Consider the following 27,118-nt stretch of genomic DNA (forward strand, 5'->3'; position numbering starts at 1 on the left):
GGCCGAGCAGCGAGATGGCTGCCTTCTAAAGGGGCTCTGTCTGCCGGACACATTATCCAACATCATCCTCGAGACAACAGGGTGCCTGCACATCCTGCCCTGCTGTGTTTGAACCTGCGCAGGACTTGGAGCACGCCCATGCCTCTTTTGGGCGGAATGGCGGAACAGAACTGCAGCTTTGACCATCGCGTAGTGGAGTGATCTCGAAGCCGGGACGTACCCCGGCTGTGGTGTCAATATGGAGGGACTCCTATTGCTAAATCCATCCTGCTACTCACAATGCGGGCCACTGCTCTGCTTCCTGGTTGGGATCCCCCACATTTTCTGTCTGCACCCGTGGGGAAGTGGTACTGAGCAGAATGGCATAGCCCTTAGGAGCGCGCCGTCAGTCTGTGCTGCTGCTTGGTAGGCATCGGAGCCTGTGCAGAAGCTTGTAGTGTAGTTCCTATTTCCCTTATAGGCTCTGCACATTGGAATAATACACACTATAGTTTTAGCATAGGACTGAGGTCAGTATGCCCATATCTAGTATATTAAACGTAATTACTTTATATGCCAGATAACTCAGAGGTCACTAGAAACTTCTCAAATAAACAAGAACGGATTCGTTTCTGACAACCACATAAACATGACAACTTTCTTTCCCTTAGAATCAGAACAGTTTTCATAATCGTGGATACAATAGAGAACAGTTTCAGTCATTCAGTCATGCATGCTTAGTTTCTGCAGAGTTACACAGAAAGAATAGACGAGATTTTCAATAAAAGGATTTATTGAACAGTCGTATTTCTCGTGCAAGAGATATGAGCTGTTACAATCGCAAGACAGTATGCAAGATATAAAATGTACAGCATAAGCAGTAAGAAAAAATAATACTGCATTAGCATGGTCTTTTATCTATGACATATATTTATATAAACATACATAAATAACACAGGCTAAAATGTGAATACTCATCTAGTGCTTCTAAATAGTACTACCCCAGTGTACCTAACCTAAGTGTAGTACGAGGTAAGAAGTAGGTGCTGTTTTCTATAGTATGATATAGACTTCATTTGTATGCCTTTGTATGCGAAGAGTCCCTCTAGGTTCTAGTCTGCTCCATACCTTTAGAATGAGAGAGGTGGGAATCTCTTTCCGGATCTCAATCCCTAACACCCTGCGAAGGGAGTCAGGACACTGGATGCTGGATTCTCTGCGGGCAGGATGACAGCGTCTGGTCAGTGCGTCAGGCGAGGACTCAAATTCCTTCCGAACTTGCCGTGGCAAGCCGTATCGAGCTGTGTAGCTGAGCCGTGGTTTGCCATGGTAAGTGAAGGTATATTTATACCTGGAAGGTACTTAGGAATGCTAGCATTGATGAAATGTCAGGCAGAAGCAGACGTCATGAATTAATCCTTAGGGTATAGCGATTCTTGCATGATAAATGAGTTCTTGGAGAAATCAATATTCCAAGCAGGCAGCATGTGTCCGTTTTGCAACGGAATTACTTGTTCCGGCAGCGTTTTATGCTTGATTGTGCCACCTTTTGCATCTTTGAAACCATTTTGAAGCCAATTCTGTAAATATTCATTAAACGATTAAACACAGTACAAAGAATCGCACACAATAAGTGTGAGGAATTCACCATCCGTATTTTCAAGTGCCAATTTGAATGCTTGTAGCTCAGCTCGCTGAGCTGTACAATCTCCTATAGATTGTGTTTTTGTGACACTCTGTCAGAATTTCCCATCACGCATACGACCTTTAACGAACGCGCATGGTGCACTGTAAGCTTGCTTACTTTCCGTAGCAGGATGTGCTGATCCGTCAGTATAAATGATAAATTCTTACTGGTCAAGAGGGAGAATCTCAATAGGCAGAGGATATTTGTGTTCATATTACAGGAATGCTTGTGTTTTTAAATAAGGATCAAAAACATATTCAATATCTGTTGCAGCAAGAGAATTAACCCATTGTGTCAATCTTGGATGTAAAGCTTTTGCATTCGGAATGCTCGCTTTTGTAACTGCCTCTAAGGCTGGTACTGGAGTCATGACAATAATGTGTTTCCGCTGAGCTAGAGCTCTTTCTTTTGCTACAGCGCTTTGAACTGCTGTCAGAATTTCTTCTGTTGATGTAAAGCGCATTTGCGCTTGTGTATACAAATGTGATTTGTATGCAGTTGGTACTTTTTCACCTTCATTGAAAGTTAAGTAGGTGAATCCGCTTTGACCCGGAATGATTCGGATCACTAAATTGCGTACGTTTACGCATGCTTGTAAGGGATTTGTTTCTCACATGTCAGCTTGAAGTGAACGCAGGATATCTGTGTGTTCCTGTGTCCAATTTTTGATTTTGAAATTGGGTTTGATTAATTCGTAGAGAAGTTTAACCCTTTCTGCGTAATTTAGAATGTAAGTTCTTCCAAAATTTAGGAAACCTAGAACCGACTGTAAGTTTTTCTGCGTTTTTGGAGGTTGGAGCAGCTCACACTTTTCTAAAAAGTTAGCTGCCATTCTTTTTTTTTTTTTATCCTCATATTGCGATAACTGTATGATTGCGGAGTATCAGGTATCTGCCTCTAGTTTCTTTCCGACACTGCCCCTCGATCTCTCTTGCCTGGGGAGTTTTGTCGTCCTCCTGATGATCTTTAGAGGAGTTTCCTTTACCCGTTACATACCATTACCTCTGATTTTAGAGTGAGGGGAGCTAGTCACATTGACTACTCAACAAGTACCATACTTGTCCACCAGAGGATGTATCGCGTTAATCATAGGACTTGTGTTTTGGTCTTACTTGGGGTTTAAGAAATTTTCGAAGCTTTCCCAGAACTTAAATCTCTTACATGTGTTTCCCTTCCTATCAAGTTTATTAATTCTTATGGCCGAATTCAACCAGTCTGCATGAGTTGGGCTGGAGGACCCTATCCATTTAATGCAAATTTCCCTCCTTGCAAGTACTATCAATACAAAAAGAAGATTTTCTTGCCCTTTTGTGAGCCCCCCTTCATTTGCTGTATCTTCAATCCCAAAAAGGGAAAGGGTGGTACTTACAGTTAGTTGCTTGGTCAGGATAATGCTTAGGGTCTTACCAACTTCGTCCCAGAATTCTCTCAATTGGGGGCAGTTTTTGAACACGTGGATGTCGTCTGCTTTTTCTTCTCCACATTTTGGGCATTTCTTTATTCCTGCGTTCTTAAACTTGGAAAGCTTTCTTGGTGTCCAGTAAGCCTGGTGGATGGTGTACAGATGGTTCCTTTTTAGAGCCGCGGATTTCAGAGTGGACTAGCATTTCCCCATGGATTTTTCCCAAATTAGGTCTAGGTCCGCTATTAGTAGGTCTTTCCCCCAGGTTTGTACTTCTATGTTGAGGTTTATATCATTGGCCTTAATCAGGGCCCAATACCATTTAGCCACTTCTTTTGGTACTGGTGTTGTTTTAACCATTTCTTTTTCCAATTTTTTGTTTCCGTTGTTGTTAGTGGGTAATGTCTTAGACCAACTTAAGATTTGATAATATTTAAATTTAGATAGTGTGTTGTTTGTCAACTCTTGAAGCTCTGACCATGCTTTCAAGTTAGATCCGTTTAGTATTTGGCCCCAATACTTCGTTTGGCTCTTTTTAGAGGGAGTGCTAGTGTGTCTTTAAAGCATTCAGGGGTTCCTGGCGAGTTCCAGATAGGAGCCAATTTGCTATAGTACGACATTTTCAGGATTCCTCTGATTTGTGCCCACATCTTTGCTGCGTCCCTTAAGATCTTTAGTTTTATTTTTTTGAAGTACTTGGGATGTCCGAACTTAAACAAGACATGGTCATCTGATTCTGTGATCGCTTGTAAGTACCTCGGGTAGTTTTCGTGACTCTTTAGCAGCACTCTGATGTTCTTGAATTGAAAGGCTCTGTAGTACTCCACCAAATCCGGGCTAGCCAGACCTCCATCTTTCTTCCCCCTCCTTATTTTCTTCCAAGCAATCCTCGTGCTTTTCGCAGCCCATATGAAACTTGTGATGTCTCTCTGTGCCTGAGTTAGTACCATTTTCCCAAACTCTAAAGGTATTGTATTAAATAAGAATGTAAACTTTGGTATGATGGTCATCTTGACTATGTTTGATCTCCCAATCAGACTTAATGGTAAGGAGGCCCATGCCTTGAGCAGTTTCCTTACGTCTCCGGCTACCTTGGTCAGGTTACGTTGCGAAATCTTTCCTATATCATGATTCACTAGGATTCCTAGGTATCTAATTTCGTTCTTTATATTGTTGCTTTTAAAGCAGGTTATTCCATGTCATGATCTCTGTTTTCGTTTGATTTACCAGGTACCCTGAGACTTTCCCAAATGCTCCTATAGTTTCTTCGATTGTATCCTTGGCTCTCAGGTAGTCGTCCGTAAAAATCATTAAGTCATCCGCATATAATGCGATTTTCTTCTCCCATGTATGATGTTTGAATGGAGTAATTTCTTTACTGTTTCTTAACTTATTCGCTAGCGGTTCAATATATATATTGAAGAGAAAAGGTGAAAGGGGACAACCCTGCCTCGTTCCTCTACTTATCTTTATATTTTCCGTAAGACTTCCATTTATTAGAACCTTGGATCTTGGAGCTTTGTATATTTGCTTTACCATATGTAAAAAGGTTAGTCCAATGTTGTTCTTGGCCATTACTTTCTCTAGGAAGGCCCAGTTGACCCTATCGAAAGCCTTTGCGGCATCAACAGTGAGTATAGTGAGAGGAGTTTTCTCGTATGTTGCAATGTCTATTGCAGTTATAAGTTCTTGTGTAACTTCATGCAATTGCCTCCCTTTGATGAACCCTTTTTGATCCTGATGCAGCAGTTTCGGCAATACTTTCCCTAGCCGTGCTGCCATGATTTTGGTAAAAATTTTATAATCTGCGTTCAACAGTGAAATCGGGCAGTATGACTCGCATCTGGCAGGGTCCTTTCCCGGTTTTAGGATGATTGTGATTATGGAGTCGTTCCAAGATTCTGGTATGGCTTCATGCTGCTTAAAAATTATATTGGTTAATTCAGTAATGTGTGGAAGTAGAGTATCTCTTAATGCCAGGTAGAGTTCATTCGGTAAAGCGTCAGGCCCCGCTGCCTTTCCTTTTTTCAAACTCTTAATGGCGTCAGCCACTTCACCTTCTAGGACTTCTTTGTTCAGATTTTCCCTTTCTTCCTCCGTAAGTTTTAGGAGCGGAACATCTTCCAAGTAAGAATTAATCAGCTTGTCTTGCGGGTTTGTATCTTCCGTATAAAGTTTTTTGAAGAATTTCCAGAATTCTTGCCTGATGATATTTTCATCAGAACTTTGCCCTGTTTGATCATCTTGATTATACTTCTCACTTTGTTTCTGGCCAAATCAGTTTTAAGTTTCCATGCCAGCCACTTTCCACAGCCCTCGCCATGTTCATGCTTTGCTAATTTGCTAGAGTCCCATTTCTTTCTCAGTCTTTCTTCCAAAACGCCTTCTATCTCATTTTCTGATGCTGTTTTTGTTGGAGAAATTCTTGTTTCCTGCCTTCTTCTCGTTCCATAGAAATAGCGATGTCTAAGGAATGAATATTATTTTCCAGATCTGAGATCTCTTGCTTTAATAGCTTATTTTTACGAGCCCCTAGACTCAGCAGTTTACCCCTTAGAACAGCTTTAAAAGCATCCCATGTTATTTGTTTTGTGGTACCTATGGAGTTTAGTTCGAAGAAGTTTTTTGTTTCAATTTCCAGTTCCCTTATTATCTGTTCATCTTGTAGCAAGGCCCTCTCTACTGTGAATCTTTTTTCCATTTCTTTTTCTGTGACCTGTAGTAGTAGTTGCACAGCCGAGTGGTCAGACAAATGGGCTGGTAGGTGAGATACTTTTTTCACGTTCCCTGTCAATTCACTGCTGACCAAAAAGTAATCAATCCTTGACTTATGCCCCAGCTTTTTATTATGCAGGGTGAAAGGGTGCCTATTTTCTCCTTTTTTTCTCCAGATGTCGACTAGATCAAGGTCTCTTTTGTAGATCCCAATCCACTCTCTCATTTTTTTCAAGTTGGCCTGTCTCCCAGGTGGTGATCTATCTAGTCTTAAATCCATCACTAGGTTGAAGTCACCTCCCAGTATTATGGGAGAGGTGGCTAATAGTAACTGTGAGTACAGTTTTCGCAGGGGGTCAGCGTCGTCAAGGTTGGGCTCATAATAACCTGCAATAGTTAGGGGAGTGTTACCAATTTTTACGCTGGCTGTAGCCCATCTGCCTTTACTATCTACTTCTGTAGAAATTACAACTGCTTTTAGTGACTTTTTAAAGATTATCGCAATTCCCTTGATATTGCATTGTTGTGTGGTGCATACATGGGAATCTACCCACCATAAGTTCTTGATTATTTGGTCCCATTCTTCTTTTAAGAGATGAGTCTCTTGCAGTATTATAATTTCACTTTCTGCTGTTCTAATGTATTCCAGGATTTTGTTCCTCCTACTCTTTGTCCTCAGGCCATTTACGTTCCATGATAATATTTTAACGTCTCTACTTGCGCTTCCCATTGATTCTGTTCATTTCGCTTTCGCACTTCTGCACGTTCATTGCCTTTTTATTTACGAAATGTAACTCCATTTTGTCCTTGCCTGTACTCTCGCAAATGAGGAATTTTTTGTTTTTTTCCCTATTTTGCTCCCCATCCTTTGTCGTGTAATTTTTATGTTTCCTTGAATGTGTTTTAACGTTGCCCTCCCCGGGGAAGCCTCCATCTTCTTTTCCTTCGGTTATCTTCGTAACCCTTTTAGCTTCCCGTCCCCGTGATTCTTGCCTTTATACGATTAAAAAGAATTTTTTGATTGCCATGCACCTTCATGTTTTATACTTTACACTTGATTATGTTTAGCTTATATATATTTTTTTTCCCCATTGGGGTTTGTTTCGTGATCTATATCTTTACGTGGGTTCCCTTAATTCTGAGATTCCTCCGAACGCATTTGATCTCTCATTAGATCTATGAGTGCTTTCACCTCTTCTGGCTCTTTCATGTTTCGCATTTTATTCCGCCACATTATGCGAAGCAATGGTGGAAATTTCATCTGCACCGTGGCGCCTAGTTGTTGCAATTCTGACATTAGATTTCCCAATTCCCATTGCCTGGTCTGGGAGGCCTTTGACATGTCGGACCTTATTCTAAAAGTCCAACTATCTTTGTTGTAAGTTCCCTTTTTCAATGCCTCTCCCAGGATCCTGTCTTTCAGCACATACGTTTTGAAGTTGACTAAAATTTTCCTTGGGGTTTTCCTCTCCTTGTTCTTTCCAAAGGGATCCCTATGTGCTCTCTGTATGTCTTCTTCTAGTGTTGTCTTATCCGCCCATGGGAAATGTTCTGCCAATAATGCTACTACAAACATCTTAATGTCTTGGCCCTCTTGATTCTCCGGAACATTCAAGATCCTGATATTATTTTTTCTCGCCTGGTTTTCTAAAGACTCCATCTTTTCATTCATGATTTTATTTTCTAACCTCAGGGAGTTTATTTCCTTCCTGTTCTTTTCTACCCTTTTGTCCAGGGAAACAACCTCACTCTCCACTGCCGTAACACTGTCTCCCAGAGCGTTCAACTTATTGTCCAGTTTTTCGCATACTTCCTGGATTTTGTCTTGTTTCGTTCTGAGATGGAGAATTTCTCTTTCATTTCCGCCCATATCTTCTCAAGGAGCTCGTCTGTATGATTCTTCTGGGTTTCTTTATGACTCCCTAGCGATCTTGCATCATCCGCATCCTCGTCCTCATCCTCTGTTGGCTTGTGCGCTGCTTCGACAGAGGGCTCGGTTACGCCCCCCTCCGCCATGTGTACTTTCTGGACCTCAGCTCCTTCTTCTGCTCCGCTTCCCTTGTTGGTTTTCCAGATGTCTTCCAGACACTTTGTTTCTAATTTGGTCTTATTCTTTTTCTTATTTTTGTTTTTCCTCCCTTTCTTTGCACTGCCTGAGACTATTTTTTCAATTAGAGGGGGCGTCTGAGGATTCGCTTTTTGCGGGGAAGAGATGTCCGTAAACTTAATGATCTCCTCTCTTTCTTCCCTCAGGGTATCCGGAGAGGACTGTGCCCGCACAAGAGCCTGAACCTCTGTTTGCAGCCCCTTCTGTTGTACTTTGAAGTAGGTTCTTAATGAGGGAGTCACTTTTATTTTAGATCTCAGTGAGGAGGCCAGTTTACCACTCTCTGAGATGATCTTAGTGTATTCTTTTGCTAGGGGTTTCTGCTTTTTTTTGCTCTCCCTTGGTGAAATACCTTTAGGGTATTGCTCTTGCCTTAAGAAGTTTCTGCTGTGCAAGCTGTAGGAAGATACCACTTGTTTATCCTGACCTTGTGCCTCCTGGGACTCTGAAAGTACCTTTGTTTCCACTGGATTTATTTTGGGGAGGCTCTCCCCTAACTTGCGATGTGCCTCCTCTTTGCCCTCTTTTATTGATTTTGTAAACTTACTCATAGGCTGGTAGTTTGCAAGCGTCTTAAATTTCGAATTCTCAGTGTGGCAGGTTTGAGCAATATTCTGGCTGTTTATGTTGCTCTCTAAATTTGTGCTGTTTACCTCGTCAGATGTCCAAATCCTCTCTATTAGTCTATTATTTCCAGTGTCCATGCCATTGTGTTTGCGGAGTATTCCAGTTTTAAGTCTTTCAACGACCCAGCATACTCGTGCCTTATTGTTCGTCTCCCTGTTCTGAATATTCCTCTCGGAACTCGCTTTGTTTGAAGCTGACACTGCTCTGCTGTGAGCCTCAGAATACTGGTGGAGATCAACTCTGACACTCCCGCTTGTGCCCCGGAACTGAAAACTCAGTCTTCCGGAGGCACGGCAGCAGCGCGTCTTTGCCTCCACGGCGGTACTCCAAAGGTCCGACTGCTCCCCCGCCCCGATGCGACTCTCCAGGCCCCGTCCGAATCCGCGGCTCTCACCGATGCCTGCGAGCGCTTCCCTGGGCCTCGGACAGCGTTCTCCACCCAAGGGAGTCGTTACAGCTTCCAGCAACTCACCATGCAGCAGGCACAGGACTTCCTTCAGTGCTCCACGAGCAGACGGGGAAAAAACCAAACCAAGGGAACACACCATCTCAGAAGGCTCCGTATTCGAGGTAAGAGGACCCGCATTCTCTAGCTTTCGCTCTCATGTGCTCATAAGCTCATAAGCTCGTAGGCTCATAAGTCCGTTCGGTCCATAAGCTTTCTTCTGCGGGTGCTTGCCATCGTTGCGTTTTCGTCAGAATCACGGGTAGTCCGGGAGCTCTCCGACTGAGCTTCCTACCCAGCCGCCATCTTCCCCGACCTCTAGCTGCCATTCTTTTGCCTTTACTTGAAAGCTCATATCCTAGGAAAAGGACATTGAGGTGGGCAATTCTTGATTTCTTGAAATTTAGTATGTTACCCTCAGAGGCGAAGCCCAATATAATGGTATTCACCCTGTTCAAGTGCCTATCCAGGTCATTGTCTGTCAGATAGATGTCATCGACATATGACAATGTCTCGTGAGAGTCGACAAAAGTGACGCAGGGTCCCCATTGTTGAGAAAGCTGTTGAATACCTACTTTAAGGTGCTATGTTTTGACAAAAGAAACCAGTTGAAATGTCTAATGGGTTTTATAATTTTTATGCGCAAAGTTATTCATTAATGCTGTACTATGTGCATTTTGCACTGCAAATGTCTTAGAACAAGAGTTCAAGTGTCTGTAATCCAAAACTAGACGATATGTGTTGTCACGTTTAGAAACAGGAAACAAAGGATTGTTCATTATGGAGGTGCATGTTTCAATCACCCCTTGGTATTCAAGTTGATCTAAGATCTCCCTGACCTGTTTTTTAGCTTCTTGCTTAATTGGATACTACCTTTGTGCAGTAAGTTGATTTTATAACTGGATCTTGTGGTGAGGTGAGTCCTCATTCCATCCTACATGATTTTTATATAATGCTAGGGCTTGGGCAACTTCCCATTTCCTGTCATAAGTATATTTTAAATGTACTGGAACATGGTTGGAAAAGGCTGGCATAATGATGTCTTCGCCATGTGGGCACTCATTGACAAATTCTGGTGTCCAGTCCTGTTCCGCTAGAAGTATATCATAACCCTTCGAAAGTCTCCCCCAAATGAGTGTTTTCACTTTTCTTGGTATGTCTCCCTCCACCCGGAGTGTTATTTCATATAACTTTTGTGGAGAACTAACCCTGGTGTCTACAGTCTCTACTTGTATGTACTCCTTCAAGTCCACTGCCTCCAGAAGTTCCTTCAGGTTCTGGCGAGCTATTGTTACTTCTGCTGCACTTTCCAGCATTGTCTGAGCCCATTCTCCGTTCTTGAGTTGTGTTCTCAGAATTCTCGGCATGTCTGATCTTCAGACCTGCTACCTTCTTCTTGGAGAACTGAGGTTTTGGTTGGCTTTTCTGAACGTGTTGATTGTCTTCGGATTTCACACGTTCTTCTCTTTGATCTGACTTTCCTCTTCTTTCAGATGTCTGTGGCGATATCTGAAAGGTACGAGAGGAGCGTGTATCACTATCTTGATACCTGTCAGGTTTTTTCAAATTATCCCAATTCCTGAGGTTATACCTCCTTTCAGAGGGCTCCTTTTGAGGAGACCTACCTGCGGGATTGAGAATGTTTCTCTTTTGAATTTTGTTTGCTATTTTCCCACTTCTTTTTAGAAGATGTAGGATTTTGTTTAATAGAGTCCTTTTCAGGAACTCCAGACAATTGTGGTTTAACTGTTTAATTCTATTAATACTTGTATTTGATTAAGTAATTCATCGTCTGACATTGCTTCAATGTCAGGATGAGATGTGTAGCAGGCTAAAATCGGCCATGTTGCTCCTGGTCTACCTAGTGGACCGAGCCTGGTAATGTGTTTGAAATGTTTTAGGGTGCCTTTAAACCAGAGCTGATGCTCCTGGTATGTGAGTGGAATTTCAACATCCTCGAAAGGAATATATTCCTCAGGTGGTTCATCTTCCTTGTAGAAGTGAAACATTTTTGTTACAGGATTTGATCCTGGGAATACTATCCATTAATAGAATACCACTGTCTGAAAAGATTCATGTGTCTCTATCACAAAAACTGCTCTACCACCTCTTGGTGTTAGGCCATGTTTTATACGTTTTAGAGTGATGACTTTCCTCAAATTTGGATGGATGTTTATAACACCCTCATTGGTTTCATTAAAACCTGTATGATTAAAAGCTGTTGTGACTTGGTCGGTCGCAGCTCCACCGGTCCAGGTGTTATTGCCCTTTCTGACGGACATTGTTTAATGAAAAAAATGCAGAGCAAGTTTCAAGGAAACAAAGATAAAGTGCACAATATTTTGGAACACTGCATCCTTCAACGTTGAACAAACCAAACAGCTAATACATAGGATTTTCGTCCTACTCCGCTATGGAGGATATTATCCCTACCCATTCCAGATGTCTTATGGATTATTATGAGTAGGGGTCTCTGAGAAAAGCACGACTGAGCTACTTCAGTATCTAGCGTTAAATTAGTGCCTTAGCAAACCGTTGGGCGCCATGTAGTGTAGTTCCTATTTACCTTATAGGTTCTGCGCATTGGAATAATATACACTATCGTTTTAGGACAGGACTGAGGTCAGTATGCCCCTATCGAGTATATTAAACTTAATTACTTTATGTGCCAGCTAACTCAGAAGTCACTAGAAACTTCTTGAATAAACAATAAGGGATTCGCTTCTGACAACCGCATAAACATGACAGCTTTGTTTCCCTTAGCATCGAAACAGTTCTCAGAATCGTGGAAACAATAGATAACAGTTTTACTCAGTCAATCGTGCATGCTTAGTTTCTGCAGAGTTACACAGAAAGAATAGATGGGCATTTCAATAAAAGGATTTATTGAACAGTCTTATTTCGCATGCAAGAGATATGAGCTGTTACACTCGCAAGACAGTATGCAAGATATAAAATGTACAGCGTGAGCAGTAAGAAGAAATAATACTGCAACAGCATGGTCTTTTAGCTATGGTATATATTCATATAAACATACATAAATAACACAGGCTAAAATGTGAACACTCGTCTGGTGCTTCTAAATAGTTCTACCCCAGTGCACCTAACCTAAGTGTAGTACGAGGTGAAAGTAGGTGCTGGTTTCTATAGCATGATATAGACTAAGTTAGTATGCCTTTGTATGCTCCATACCCTTAGAATGAGAGAGGTGGGAATCTTTTTCCGGATCTCAATCCCTAACACCCCACGAAGGGAGTCAGGACACTGGAAGCTGGATTCTCTGTGGGCAGGATGACAGCGTCTGGTCAGTGCATCAAGGCAGGGACTCAAATTCCTTCCGAACTTGCCGTGACGAGCAGTATCGAGCTGTGTAGCTGACCTGTGGTTTGCCATGGTAAGTGAAGGTATATTTATACCTGGAAGGTACTTAGTAATGCTAGCATTGACCTAAAGTTGGGCAGAGGAAGACTTCATTTTAGGGTATAGCGGTTCATGTATAATAAATGAGATCTTAGAGAAATCAATAATCCAAGCAGGGAAAGTCCCAATGGCTTAAGGGTCTGTTTTATAAGAACTCGTTGTGACGTGGGATTGACGGATTTAGGTGACCATGCCTGTATTTGGATAGCATCGCTAATGCCTAAATAAGGACTGGGATTCTATGCCTAAATAAGGGCAATGTGAGTTGTGCCTATATAAGGACATGATTCGGGAAACCTATGTATGGGTATCTAAATCGAAACACAAGCTGATGGAGCCCCTGGCGGCTCTGACCATTTGTGTTCCCCTGAGACATGCCCAGGAGGGGGACATTTACCTACCGAGTTCCCACCTGGCTTCAGTGGCTGCAGTGGATCTCGCAGCTGGAGCCAGCGGACTCTGCATAAGAGACCGTGAAGGAGCCGGCGGCTGTCATGGTTGGGCCTGGTGGAGTGATGGCCATCCCACTCTACCGTGCATGAGCCTGTGGTGGAGCTGGGAGGTCCAGATGAACTGATCTGTGTCCATGTGAGTAGACCATTGGACCCAAGCTCCTTTCATTCTGGGTACTGGCTGTTGGGGGCTCTGCCGTCTGTGGCGACTGCCACAAGGCGATCCCTAGGTGCTGCGAGCTGCTCTGGGCCTGGTCGGGACTACATAGGCCCTGGGAGATGGCACTTAGGGGTGCTGAGTGGGAGCTGTGGAGGTGCCGGATTGGGGCGGAGTGTGGTACCTTGGGTGGTGTTGCCTCCTGTCGCTGCTAGGGTTGCTGTGTGACTATTCCCCCTTCCTTGGCGATCCAGTGGCTTCGGCTTGGCCCCTTGAGTGTTTTTCAACCCGTCAACAGGCATAGAACTCAGCTGGAACAGCATTTTTCTTGGTGCCCCCTTCTGTAGACGCAATATCTTGTTGCAGCGTCAGCACAACGATCTTGTGTGCACCACCTCAACTGGCCTACCCACTTCCCAGACTCTACGTCATGGGGAAAAATTATCCCAAGCAGTCAAAACAGCCGTTTGAGAACAAGTGTCTAACCCGCGCAGGGTACACAAACTCTGAACCTTATATTGAATCTTCCCAGGCCAGTGACAAACAAGATAAAGACCTGCGTGCCATCATGCCGGAGGTCCGCTCTACTCAGGTCTATGGACACCAAAGTTAACGCTCTAACAGAGGGGCTTGAAATGGTAAAGTGCCAAATGTGCACTCACAAATCCAGATTGGACGTACTTGAGAATCACGCGGAAGAAGCCCATGAGTATCAAGTTGGCTCTAAAGAGCACCTCCTTAACATGGAAAGAGTTCTCACAGTAATGAAAGCTAAAAACAAAGACTTGGAAGTGCGGTCTCGGCGCAACAACTTGCACATAGCTGGCATTCCGGATACCACGTCAATTCCAAAAATTGAACCTTTTGTCAAGACTTTGCTCCATGATCTCTTCACGACGGCACTCTCTGCAGTCTTTGTGGTGGAACCTGCGCATTGCTCGCTTGGCCCCAGGCCGCCCGTTGGTGGTACACCTAAGCCAATCATAGCACATATACTAAATTACCGCAAAAGAAACTCAGCCTTAAATGCAGCCAGAGAACATGGCCCTGTCACCCACCAGGGCAATAATATTTCCATATTTCAGGACTTCACCCCCACTATACAAGCCCCACGAAAATAATTTCTGCCCACAAAGCGCCACCTCCAACGCACTGAAATCCCCTATGTAATACTTTATCCGGCAAAGTTGAAGATTTCCCAGAACGGCGAAACACACTTCTTCACTGATGCCAAATCAGTGCTTAAATTCGCCAAACATATCTGCCCGGGGTGGACATTGCCATGTACATCTGTGCAAGCAGAAGCAGCAGATAGACTCAATGACAATGATTGACCATGGGACCATGCTAGATAGATACATGCTGCTGCGCCTTGAGTCCACTACCCCTGCCATTGACTTTTCGCTATATACCGGTGACCCACGTCCTATCCCTTGAACAATTAGCGCTCTTCATTTGCGACCTCTATTTGCCCTCTGGTGTTGATATGTACACCGGGACACCCTGCCTCTCGAGCAGGGTAGCATGCCGGTAACCAATGCCCCCACAGGGAGATCTCCCATGGTATATATTATCTGTTCTTGGTTTGGGTATGTTCGGGAGGGGGAGGTAAGGAGCTCTCAACCTAAATGGGGGGTTGAAGTAGGGGGTGTACGGTTTTGCGCATGCACGGTTGGATGTTTGAAGTTACTTTAAGGTCACTTATTCTATCCTCTCCCCCAATTATAAAGAGACACAGCTTCTACCACTTTTTGGGGCAAATAGGATCTAAGTACAATGCCATATTTCACTTAACAAACAGACCGCTCATCACAAGCTGGTGGTCCACAGGCTGCATCACACATCATGCCACATGACTGAAGTATTCTTTTTAATCTGGAACATATGCAGACTGAACAACCACAGAAAAACGAGACTCACACATGCCTATTTATGGCATGCGTAAGATGCAAGAGATGCATCTTATGCATGCCAGTGATCTTGAGCTACACAATAGGTATTGGGGGAACTCCATTCAGCCACGTATTCTAACTACGCCCGAGGAACTGCCATCCTTATCCGATGCAATATCGGCTAGACTACAACTGACTCGTGTGTCAACCCTGAAGGGCGATACGTGCTGATAAAATGTACACTGCATACCATACCAATGACTAGCAGCTGTCTGTGGCCCTAATGTTAATGATACAGCTCTATTTTAAACCATATGGCCCAAGATAACCCTTCTTGGGAAGGATGCTATAGTTTAAGGGGGCGATTTCAATGCTGTCAAGCAGGAATCCTTAGATCGTGTAGGGACCTCCAGGAAACTACACCCCAAATGTACTGAAGTATTCTATTCCGTAATGCTGGACTATGTCCTAATGGATATCTGGCCCTCATGGCACCCAGACACCCGTGAGAGCACGTGCATTTTATCTTGCCATAACGCCTGGTCCTGACTGGACTACTGGTTTGTCACACAAGATGTTGCCTCCTGGAACACTAGCCTCAAACACCACGCACGCTGTCCGATCACGCTCCAGTCCAACTCAATTGGACTCTACCACTAACTAAGCCCAAGCCTTCAGTTGGTGATTGCCACCTCATGCACTGCGAGACACTGTATTTAGGGAGCAGGTCCGTGAGGAACTTCTACAATACTTCGCTATAAACGTAAATTCCGTAGATTCCCCTTCCACGATATGGGAAGCCTTCAAAACTGTCATACGTGGTGTCTGCATAGCCAAGCAATGGGGGGGGGGCTGAAATCCATCCATTCCACCCTGGAATGGATATAGAAGATAATACAACAAGTGGAGACATTATACTTTCAAACGAGTCTACAGACACACCTCGCTACTATTCGCAACTAAATCTCAGAATATAACGGCGAAGCACTCTGCAAAAGAAACTACTTGGAGAAATATGCTAGAGCCCGGAGGTACGGGGAGGGTGATCGCCCAGGCAAAGCCTTAGCCTGCACACTCAGACAACAACTTACTTCCGCTTATATCACTTAGCTCTTGGAAGAAGATTCCAGTCCTGCACGTGTCAGTCTGCCACCCTAGACAGAATGAGGAGATTCTACAAATCCCTCTATACCGTGACCCAGAACGGTCCTCACTCGGAGCTGCAGACTTACCTATACTCCATCAAACTGGTCTAGTTAAGTAACGCCCATCACAAATATTTAGATGTGCCATTCAACAAACAGGACATTATCCAGGACAGCTTACCTGGAGACAAAGTGCCTGGCCTAGACGGTCTATCAGCATCATTCTATAAGGCTTATGCTACCGAGCTTGCTCTCCACCTGCTAGAGGTGTACCAAGACTCCCTTGAAATAGGCCACCTCCCCCCGACGATGCGTGAGTCCGTGATTGTGAACATTTTGAAGCCAGATAAACAGCAAACATGACGTGAAATAACTGGCTAAAATGATAGCCAATAGGTTGCGCCCACTCTTACCCCTTGTCACTAGACTGGACCAATCTAGCTTCAGTCCCGGGAGATCCACCTCACATAACCCATGCACCTTTTTCTCCATACTTCATCAACTAGACCCCAATCTCCCTGGGCTATCTGCATTCTTAGATGCCACAAAGGCATTCGATTCACTTTAGTGGCTGTTCCTTATCACCATATTCCCCAGATTGGCATAAGCCCAAACTTCCTGAAACTTATTTACTTGCTTTATACTAATCCGACTGTCGTAATTTGACGGTGATCGGGTTAGCGTTAAGCTTTGCTACACGTATTTCCTCTTATCTTGACTATAGTTATTGGACGCCATTTTGTCTGTATCGGCGGCCATTTTAGAGAATGCGTTGCCTCGTGGTCAGCATGCCCTTCTGTCCTTCTTCTGTACAACTGACCACTCGAGTTTGCCCAGCAACAGGCTATTTTTAGTAGTGGTCAAGCTCACACATGCGCAGTTTAGATTGACCAGTCATCACTTAGGAATGCTCCGCCAAACTGACCAGTGGTGTTATAGCTCCTTCCACGAGTTGGCTGTGTTCCAAAAATGACCATATATGTACCTAAAACTCTGTAACTGTGTACCGCCTATATTTTTATTACTGTAAAACTGTATAAAAGAAGGACTTACACCGATGTTCGGTGTGATACTTCTTGCATTACCGAAGGGTGCTGTAGGAATGTACCACCACCCCATGGGGTCTTAATAAACTTGTCTTTTGCATTTTCTAGTTTCCGTGCCAACAGTTCTTATGGTGTAGAGGGTATTCTGCGGAGTATGTAGGCCTGGAGAACCCAATACCACAAATTGGCGACCACGAAGGGACTCATCGGCGACTCGGATGCCCGAAGGAGAGGTCGTGACGAAGGATTGGAAACTCGCCATGGACGCGTACACTGCCTCTGAGTGACCCGAGTCTTGGCACCCACGGTGTTTTCTTCCTTTCCTTCCGATCTGACCTTCCAGGTGGCGCCGGTCCTCGACTGAGATCCTGCTTGTTCGAGTTGTCGTACAGTGCCGATTTGGCTGATTTGATTACAGACCTTGGCAGTTGGAACCTGGATATCTGAGATTTTGGTAAGCTTGTGATTGGTAAGATAGTCTACGGACGCTTACTATGGTTCTATGAATATGTTTTGAGTTAGCTAACATTTGATTCTATGATTTGAACTATATGTGCAGTGCACTTCACATAGGCAGGCATGTGGAGATATTTCTCTAACTTTGTTTGTGTTTGAACGGCACATTTGTGTGAAGTATAGTAAGTGCCATTTTTGTGGTATCACGTTTCCGTGATACTTTTTGAACATGCCTGTTTTAAGCACACTTCGAGGAATGTGCTGTCTTGGAAATGGTACCACTTATCGATTAAATGAATCTCAGCCGGCTCCCCCAGAGGGGACTCCTAATCGAGAGATGTATATAAAATTTGGCCGTCCCCCTATATTGTACAGTAAATTATGGAATAAATACACCAAATCTGATCCCAAGTTGTAATGGCCACTACATGGTCGTTCGATTTATGAAAGGTTCAGTTTGTGGAGCAATGTTTGTTTCAGCGCAGATCTAGACAAAATATGTTTGATTGTGTACGAATGTGGGAGAAAGCAGTGCGTGAACAAATGAAGCGTGAAATAGCCTTGGCGGAAAAAGAGCATCGCAAGGCTGTTCGAGATAAAGCTTTACAGCTGGAGGAGAAGGAGTTGCAGGAAAAGAAAGAGAGGGAGGCACGGGAACGTAATTTGCAAACGAGTGGTCAATTTCCTATCCGACGTCCGCTTTACCCTGTCCTTACTAATGAAGTTGATGATTTTTCATTACTAGATCGGTGCCCGCCTCCGTACGTTTCGCCTACAGCCCCGGACGAGGATTAGGACGGCGATGGTCGAGGGAGTAAGAGTAACAGGTTAACTGCTAGTGAAGCTGCGGAGTTGTGCAGTTTTGCTCGCAAACTTAATTTGAATAAGATAACGATGTCAGAGCTTAACATTGAAAGGAATAAGTGGTCAGAGCGAGAACAGTTGTATTTTTTAAGTGCTTTCGGAGATGAAGTTGTTGAACGATTTAGGAAACATTCGATTTATCTAGAGCCTAAGGATATATCAGTTCATCGTGAGAATATGCGTAAAGGTTTATTTGTTATTACAGATGCGGATGGGTTTTTCCAGCGGTTGGTCCAGCTACGGGATGAGGTGTCCAGATTGCGGGAAGCACAAAAAGCATCAGACGTGTCTGCGCCGGGGTCGACGGAGCAATCCAAAGAGTGTTCTATCTTTGGAGCAGATAAGAGTTCTAAAGTTAATGTTATGCCTATGCGTGAAGCTGCACCTTTGTATGTCCCCCCCAAAGGGCAAGGTACCACTGATGATAAATTGTCCGGGGATGCAAAAGGGTATTTTATATATAATTGGGTGTATACGCCAAGGAACGGGGCAGATGTTATGGCATTGAAAAATGCTTTACCTGATCCCTGCAAAAATCCGGCAGCTTTCTATGAAGGAGTGGAGGGGGCTATTTCTTCATGTGTTATGACACTAGTTGATATCGATCTTTTCTTTGGGTTAATATTGCCCCCTGATATGTGGAGAGCGATTCGTAAGTTTGATGACCAAACGATTTTAGAAGCGGATTGGAAAGCTATAGCTCAAGCTGATTTAGATAGGGAGCCTGCATGTAAGCCTTGCCAGTTAATTCTAGACCTCCCAACAGCTATTTTGAATAAATTAAAAACGCTTGTTCCCCCTAAAAAGATTGATTGGACTATGTTAGCCTCTTGCAAACAGAAACAGGATGAGTCAGTATCCGACTTCTTTTCACGTTTCGAAGAAGCGTTTCATGATTATAGTGGGCAATTATTAACGGATGATACGGGTAGGCATTTGTTTGTTGATAAGTACGTGGCTAATCTCCTCCCGGAGATTGCAAAACGGTTGAAGACTAGTGAAAGTTCCTGGACCACGGCGACCCCTGCGTCCTTGTTAACTATGGCTCAGTATTATGAGCGGCAGGAATTAGAGGCCAAAGAAAGTATTGATAAGAAAGCGAAGGAGTTAAAGACGAAGGTGATGTTGGCTCAGGTTTGTGCTACGCAGCCAAGGGGGAATGATAGAGGCAGGCGAGGAGGGTATGGTGCGTCTTATGGTCGTACTGACATTGTTGAGGATCAATGTGCATACTGTAAAGAGTTTGGGCATTGGGCCGAAGATTGTCCGGTGCTTCGCGAGCAACGTAATCAGCGTGGTCGAGGAGGTGGGAGGACACGGAATAGTTATTCGGGGGCGAGAGGTGGAGGAAGTGATCGTGGTAGGTTTGAGGCGAGGGGTCGTGGTCAGGATGATCGTAATACTTTCGATCGACGGAATCAGTACCAGATATCGGAGGGTGAGAATGTGGAGTCTCAGGATTTTGTGCACGCATAGGATTGCGTAGGATGGGGGGTGGAATCGGTTGAGGTGCCAGTAGATCAAAGAGGTCCATATGTATCAGCGGGCGTTTTGGGTTCTACTGATCAGTTTTTGGTTGATACAGGAGCTACTCGCAGTGCTCTGTCTAAAAACTTGGTTCCAAGGGCTCCCCTGTCTGGCGAAACGATTACATGCATAGGGTTTGGTGGCACACCCTCTCCAAGCCCACTATCACAACCTCTTGCATTTTGCATTGACAGATTTTTTGGTCTATGTCCATTCTTATTGTCGCCACATACCCCAGACAATATTATGGGCATAGATTTGCTTAAATATTTTCGAGCGACAATACGCTGCGCTCCTGAAGGAGTGCGGGTTATTTTGAATGACAATTACCCGGATGTAGGAAGATTATGTACTATGCAGGAAATTGAAGAATTAGCCTCTCTCCCACACACGTTATGGGCTACATCAGACACGGATGTGGGACAGATGCTCATTCCGCCTATTCGAATAACTGTTAAGGAGGAAGTGTCTTTGCCACGTGTGCCCCAGTATAAGATATCTAGAGAAGGTGAAATTGCCCTGACGCACATTGTTCAGGATTTAATTATTGCGGGAGTCGTGGAGGAAGTTCCCTACAATGTTTGTAACAGCCCGATTCTTCCGATTCTGAAGAAAGACACTGATGACAAAGTCTATCGATTTATTATTGATTTGAGAGAAATAAACAAATTTGTAGTGCCCCAGTATCCGGTGGTGTCTGATATCACCACCTTACTTACTTTGGTCCCCCCCACTGCTACCACGTTTTCTGTAATTGACCCTAAAAATGCCTTCTTTTCCATTCCCATCCATCCCGATAGCGATATCTATTTGGCTTCACGTTAAATAATAAATCGTATAGATTTTGTCGTGTTCCTCAAGGTTATACAGAAAGTCCTAGCATTTATAGCCAGGCTTTAAAGAGACAGCTTGATTCTTTTGATCTGCAATCTGGAGTAGCTCTTATCCAGTATGTGGATGATCTTTTACTGGCTGCAGATACATATGCGCAGTGTGAGTATAGTACTCTTGCTTTGCTCTCCTTTCTTGCTCAGCACAATCACAAAGTTTCTAGGAAAAAGTTACAATTTTGTAGACCAAAGGTGACCTACCTCGGTCATCTTTTGTCTAAGGAGGGACGTGCATTAACATCTGATCGAATTCAAGCAATTTTAGATACACCAGTCCCCCGCACTCAGAGAGATGTGCGTGCCTTTATAGGTTTAACGTCCTTTTGTAGACAGTGGATAATGGGGTTTTCACACATTATAAAACCCTTGTTAGCATTATTGTCCAAAACTACACCAATGCCTCTTGAATGGACAGATGAATGTCAGAATGCTTTTGAACAATTGCGACAAGCCCTTTGCTCTGCACCAGTGTTAGGTACGCCAGATTACACAAAGATTTTCACGTTGTATGTGCACGAGAAAGATGGCTGTGCATTGTCGGTGTTAGTGTAGACACACGGGGATAAGCAGAGGCCCTGTGCATACTTTTCGGCAATACTTGATCCTGTGGCACGAGGTCTACCTGGGTGTTTCCGAGCAGTTGCAGCAACAGCAGTAGCTATACGGCAGAGTGAGGGAATAGTTTTGTCACACAAACTGTTGGTGTTAGTTCCCCATGCGGTAGATGCTTTGCTAAATCAAACGAAGACCCAGTATCTTACGAGTGCACGTTTAACAGGATATGAGCTTACACTGTTGGCGCCACACATCACACTAAAGAGATGTGCTACCCTGAACCCTGCCACTTTATTGCCGTATCCGGTTGCTGAGGGCCAGGAGGAAGAACACCATGATTGTGTTTTCCTGACTGAAGAACAAACAAAGGGTCGTGTCGACTTGCAGGATACGCCACTTCCAGATGTGGATGGGGAACTGTGGGTTGATGGATCGTGTTTAAGGCTGCCAGATGGCATGACTTCTGCAGCATATGCGATCACGACACTTAAGACAGTGGTAGAAACAGCACGAATACCACAGAAATCGGCCCAAGCAGCGGAGTTAATAGCTTTGACAAGAGCCTGCGAATTGAGTGCTGGCCTATGTGTGAACATCTACACAGACAGTCGGTATGCCTTCGGAGTAGCGCATGACTTTGGCCTACTTTGGAGAGAACGCGGGTTTTTGACTTCGCATGGAGTACACATCCTGCATTGAGAACTAGTGCGTGATCTCTTGAATGCGTTACTTTGTCCAAAGAAAGTGGCGATAATCAAATGCAGTGCACACAGAAAAGTCACTGACAAAGTGGGACAAGGTAACGCTTTTGCAGACAGTATAGCAAGACAAACGGCTATGTTACGAAATGACACGCCAATGTATGTGGTGAAATCACAGGCTGAGCGATGGCATGATGCTAGAGAAGAGATACTAGACATTCAGAAATCAGCGTCTGAAGCAGAACTTGCAACCTGGGCAGCAGAGGGAGTGCTGGATGATGAGGGTTGTTGGCGAAGTAAAGATATGGAAAGATGGAAATTGCCTGCAGCTTACTTACAAGCGATGGTCCAAATGACACATGGATTGGCACATGTTGGAGCTCTTACAATTACTCGATTGCTAACACGAGTTTGGGAGCATCCTGAGATTGCCAATACGGCCAAGAGAGTAGTGCAGACCTGTCTGATATGTTTACAGCACAATCCTGCAAAAGGGACTCATTCTCCGAAAGGAGGGTTTGTTCCACCTACTGCACCGTTTGAAGTACTGCAAATGGATTACATCCAGCTTGAGCGTTGTAATAACCTTAAGTATGTCTTAGTTGTGGTATGTGCTTTCAGTAAATGGATTGAGGCTTTCCCCACAAAGGATAATACAGCGTTGACAACAGCTAAGGTTTTGCTGAAAGAGTACTTCCCTCGATACGGCGTTTGTAAATTATTGTGGAGCGACAATGGTCCTCATTTTGTTGGGAAAATTGTGGAATATGTGATGAAGGGATTGGGAATTCAGCAGAAATTTCATGCTGTGTTCCATCCTCAGTCAGCAGGTCTTGTTGAACGATATAACGCTACTCTGAAATTAAAGCTAGAAAAGATTGTGGCATCTACGTCTTTGAAATGGCCGGATGCTCTGCCTATGGCATTGCTATCTATCAGATCAGTACCCCATTCCCGAACTGGCCTCACACCTTATGAAGTGGTGTTTGGAAGGCCTATGAATATATGGGGAGTTCCTAAGCCTCAATTGTTACATGATGTGCCTTGTAGAATGATGAACGATTATTTTGCACGATTAACAAATGATTTACTTTCCATTCATCAACAGGTTCGAGAAGCGCTCCCCGACACTTCCATTGGAGAGGCTCACAATCTTCGTCCTGGCGACCATGTGATGATTCGCTCTTTCGAGAGGACAAGCAGCTTGGAACCGAGGTGGCTTGGTCCTGAGCAGGTATTGCTTGCAACTCGTACGGCTGTGCGAGTCACCAACAGGAAGCGGTGGGTGCACTCTACTCACTGCCGTCGTGTCTCTCCGGATCTGGTGAGCCCAACTGTGCTGTCTAATTATCGAGACATCTTGGACGAGGAGAAGAGCCCAGCTGTAACGTCGGCCGAATCGGAGGGAGCCTTCCCGGACCACACTGTTTCTGGAAAAGAAAGATACAACCTACGACCACGATAGGAAGTTTTTTTTTGTGCGAGACTGGTTGAGTTACCGCTCTGGGGTTTGTGAAACAGAAGCTGGGAATATCAAGGGGGGGGTCTGTTCTGCCAAGTGTAGCGACACCCGTCTTGAATCTCGGAGAAGAAACCAACGGCTACCTCGGAGCTCAGCACTCATATTTTTATTTTTTAGTTGTGTTTTTGAGACATTTTGAATTTTAAACAATGGCATCTTCTGCAGTACGAGATAAGAGAATTCTTGGTGCAGTACGGTTTGTTCTGACAATTGTTGTGATAGCTGTGATAGCTTGGGTGGTAGAACTTGTGGTGCCAGTACGAGAACATTTACTACCAACTACCCCGATTCCATCTGAACATTTCCATTTTACTCTGCCCTTTCATGAAGAACGGCACCGACAGACTTATTTGAACAATAGTTTTATTCAGATTCTGCATCACACCCATAATATGACTAACACTTCGAACTGCTGGGTATGTGGGATGTTGCCAGGGCATCAAAAGAAAGGAGGCACACCACTTATCCCACTCCCGTTTTCCCATAATGGTTCCTGTAATGCCTGGTACACACTCCTATTCACTTTGCGATGGCCAACGAAAGGGGGGCTGCTCTTTGGACTCAACAAGGTATGCTACCATGATCGAGATGGTTATCCGCAAGCTGAAGGAACTAAGTTTGAATTGGAGGAGTACCGGCCTGACAACGTGTCAGCACCACGAGTTTATAATAATCAACGGAGTGGCAATATGTCTGGTTCACATGTGATTACTGTTATTGATACCAAAGCTGATCTCTGTGTTCGTAATAAAGGTACAATCCCAGTCGGCAGAAGTGAATGTAACACCACTATTACCTTTGATACTCCAAATGGCATTTCATTTGTGGCCTCCCGAAATACGTATTTTATATGTGAAAATAAAGGCTATCATCGTCTTCCTATAGGATGGTAAGGAACATGTTATATATCTTTTGTATTACCCCCTGTGTTTATTTCCCCACCTATGTATTATAACAATTATATCCTTTATCACGATTTCATATTGAATAGGGTAAAGAGAGCGTTAGTCCTTGAGGACATAGACCAAATGGACACTGCGTTGCAACAATATGTTGATTTTAATTTGGGCCTGTTTTCTTTTGTAGGGGCTGCTCTAAATAGTCGAAAAATAAGACGATTAACTAGTGTTGTAGAAGCTGTTGCTAATGATACCGCTTTTGCTTTAGGAAATTTAACTGAGGAGCTTCAGATAACTATAATTGTATCGCTCCAGAACAGAATGGTATTAGACGTAGTATTAGCTGATCGTGGAGGAGCATGCCGCATTATCGGAAGTAGTTGTTGTGTATATGTGCCAGATAATTCTCCTTCTGTGTACGATGCAATATCCAAATTACATAAAATTGCTGCTGAGATACATCCTGATAATGGTACATGGACATTTTCGGGGTGGTTTTGGTCAATGCTTAGTACCTGGGGTTGGAAGTTGCTAACGATTCTATGTGTAATAATTGGGATATTATTCTTTTTATGCCTCTGTATCCAGTGTGGCCCTGTATTTGGTTCCATGTGCCTTTCTGCTTGTATTCCATCCAAACGAGCCTTTGCTAAACATGAACAAATGATTCATAAAGAAATAGCACAAATCATGTCTATTGATATTGAAGATGAGTACCCTGATTATGTCCACTATGAGGTAGCTTCAGCTAAACGCTAAAAGGGTCGTCTGTCGTAATTTGACGGTGATCGGGTTAGCGTTAAGCTTTGCTACACGCATTTCCTCTTATCTTGACTATAGTTATTGGACGCCATTTTGTCTGTATCGGCGGCCATTCCAGAGAATGCGTTGCCTCGTGGTCAGCATGCCCTTCTGACCTTCTTCTGTACAACTGACCACTCGAGTTTGCCCAGCAACAGGCTATTTTTAGTAATGGTCAAGCTCACACATGCGCAGTTTAGATTGACCAGTCATCACTTAGCAATGCTCCGACAAACTGACCAGTGGTGTTATAGCTCCTCCCATGATTTGGCTGTGTTCCAAAAATGACCATATATGTACCTAAAACTCTGTAACTGTGTACCGCCTATATTTTTATTACTGTAAAACTGTATAAAAGAAGGACTTACACCGATGTTCGGTGTGATACTTCTTGCATTACCGAAGGGTGCTGTAGGAATGTACCACCACCCCATGGGGTCTTAATAAACTTGTCTTTTGCATTTTCTAGTTTCCGTGCCAACAGTTCTTATGGTGTAGAGGGTATTCTGCGGAGTATGTAGGCCTGGAGAACCCAATACCACACGACTGCCAGACTCAAAGTTAACAACTTGCTATCTGAACTGTTCCCTGTAGCCCAAGGCACTAGACAGGGGTGCCCCTAGTTACCTTTACTGTTGACGCGCCACATAGCCAGGGGACTAGGCCTCACAGATAGAGATTTGATCATATCAATGTATGGAGATGACATCACACTATACGTTGGAGAGCCTGAAACAAACCTCAACCTGGTGCTGCGCAATATTCTCCCCATTGGAGGCATGTCAGGCATACAGGTTAATTGCTCCAATTGCCCCTCCACGCCTTAACACCGGCCCCAATTGCTTTAGACCTCAAATTTCCGCTCACCTGGGCGGCTACAGCAGTCAAATATCTTGGATATGGCTCTCCAGGGAGCTATAAGAGATCTGGTGCTTGAATTATGTTTGGCTTATCACCTGGCTGGAAAGCAAAACTCCATTTGGACTAAACTGCCGCTGTCACTTGCTGGTAGGATAGCAATCGCTAAAATGATAATTCTGCCTAAATTCTTGTACCTTTTTGCCAACATCTCCCTTTCTCTTATGCAGGCCTTTTTAAACAACTACACTCCCTTTAAATTTCTCTTGTCTGGGTGGGTAAATAACCATGAATCTCTTGGGAAGTTCTGACATTGCCACTGACACAGGGAGGTCTCAGGGCACCAGACTTTGAACTCTATGCTCTGAGCACTCAGGCTCAATACCTCCACTATTGAGTCCACCTCATCCCATTCCAACCCCATGTGGCAGTGGAAAAAGATGTCACTTTTCCAGCACCGCTAACAGCCGCTATTTACAATACCTACAAAAGACTCAATGCTGAAATCAATACAGTGGAAACTCTACGCTGGGCATGGGAGAGACTTAGATGGCACGCAAAACTTTGATTACTATGCACCCCATCTATGCCACTAGCTCACCACCCTAGCTTCCCCCCATTGCAAGACGTTGGCTCTATTCAAGGAGCCCGCCAGATGGGGCTATCCATTTCCTCTGACCTGTACCCAGCCAATGAATTCTTACCTCAGCCACAAACTCCAGATCAACACGCTCCCCCCTCCTGGAACTGCTACTCTATCACCAACTTAAAGCTAACTGTTGGCAAATACACAGCTAATTTTCCACTGCACCATCGCCCCTACTCTCGTTATACTCACTAATCCATTGCCTAACAAGCTGATAACACGCATTTATAATGCCACATAACATAATACCCCGATCACGACACCCAATGCACTGGCGAAGTGGTCCTCGGACCTGGACCCACCGCCTACCGACAAACAATGGGCC

Source organism: Lissotriton vulgaris, chromosome 1_1, assembly GCF_964263255.1.
Source record: "Lissotriton vulgaris chromosome 1_1, aLisVul1.2, whole genome shotgun sequence".
NCBI classification, from domain to species: domain Eukaryota; kingdom Metazoa; phylum Chordata; class Amphibia; order Caudata; family Salamandridae; genus Lissotriton; species Lissotriton vulgaris.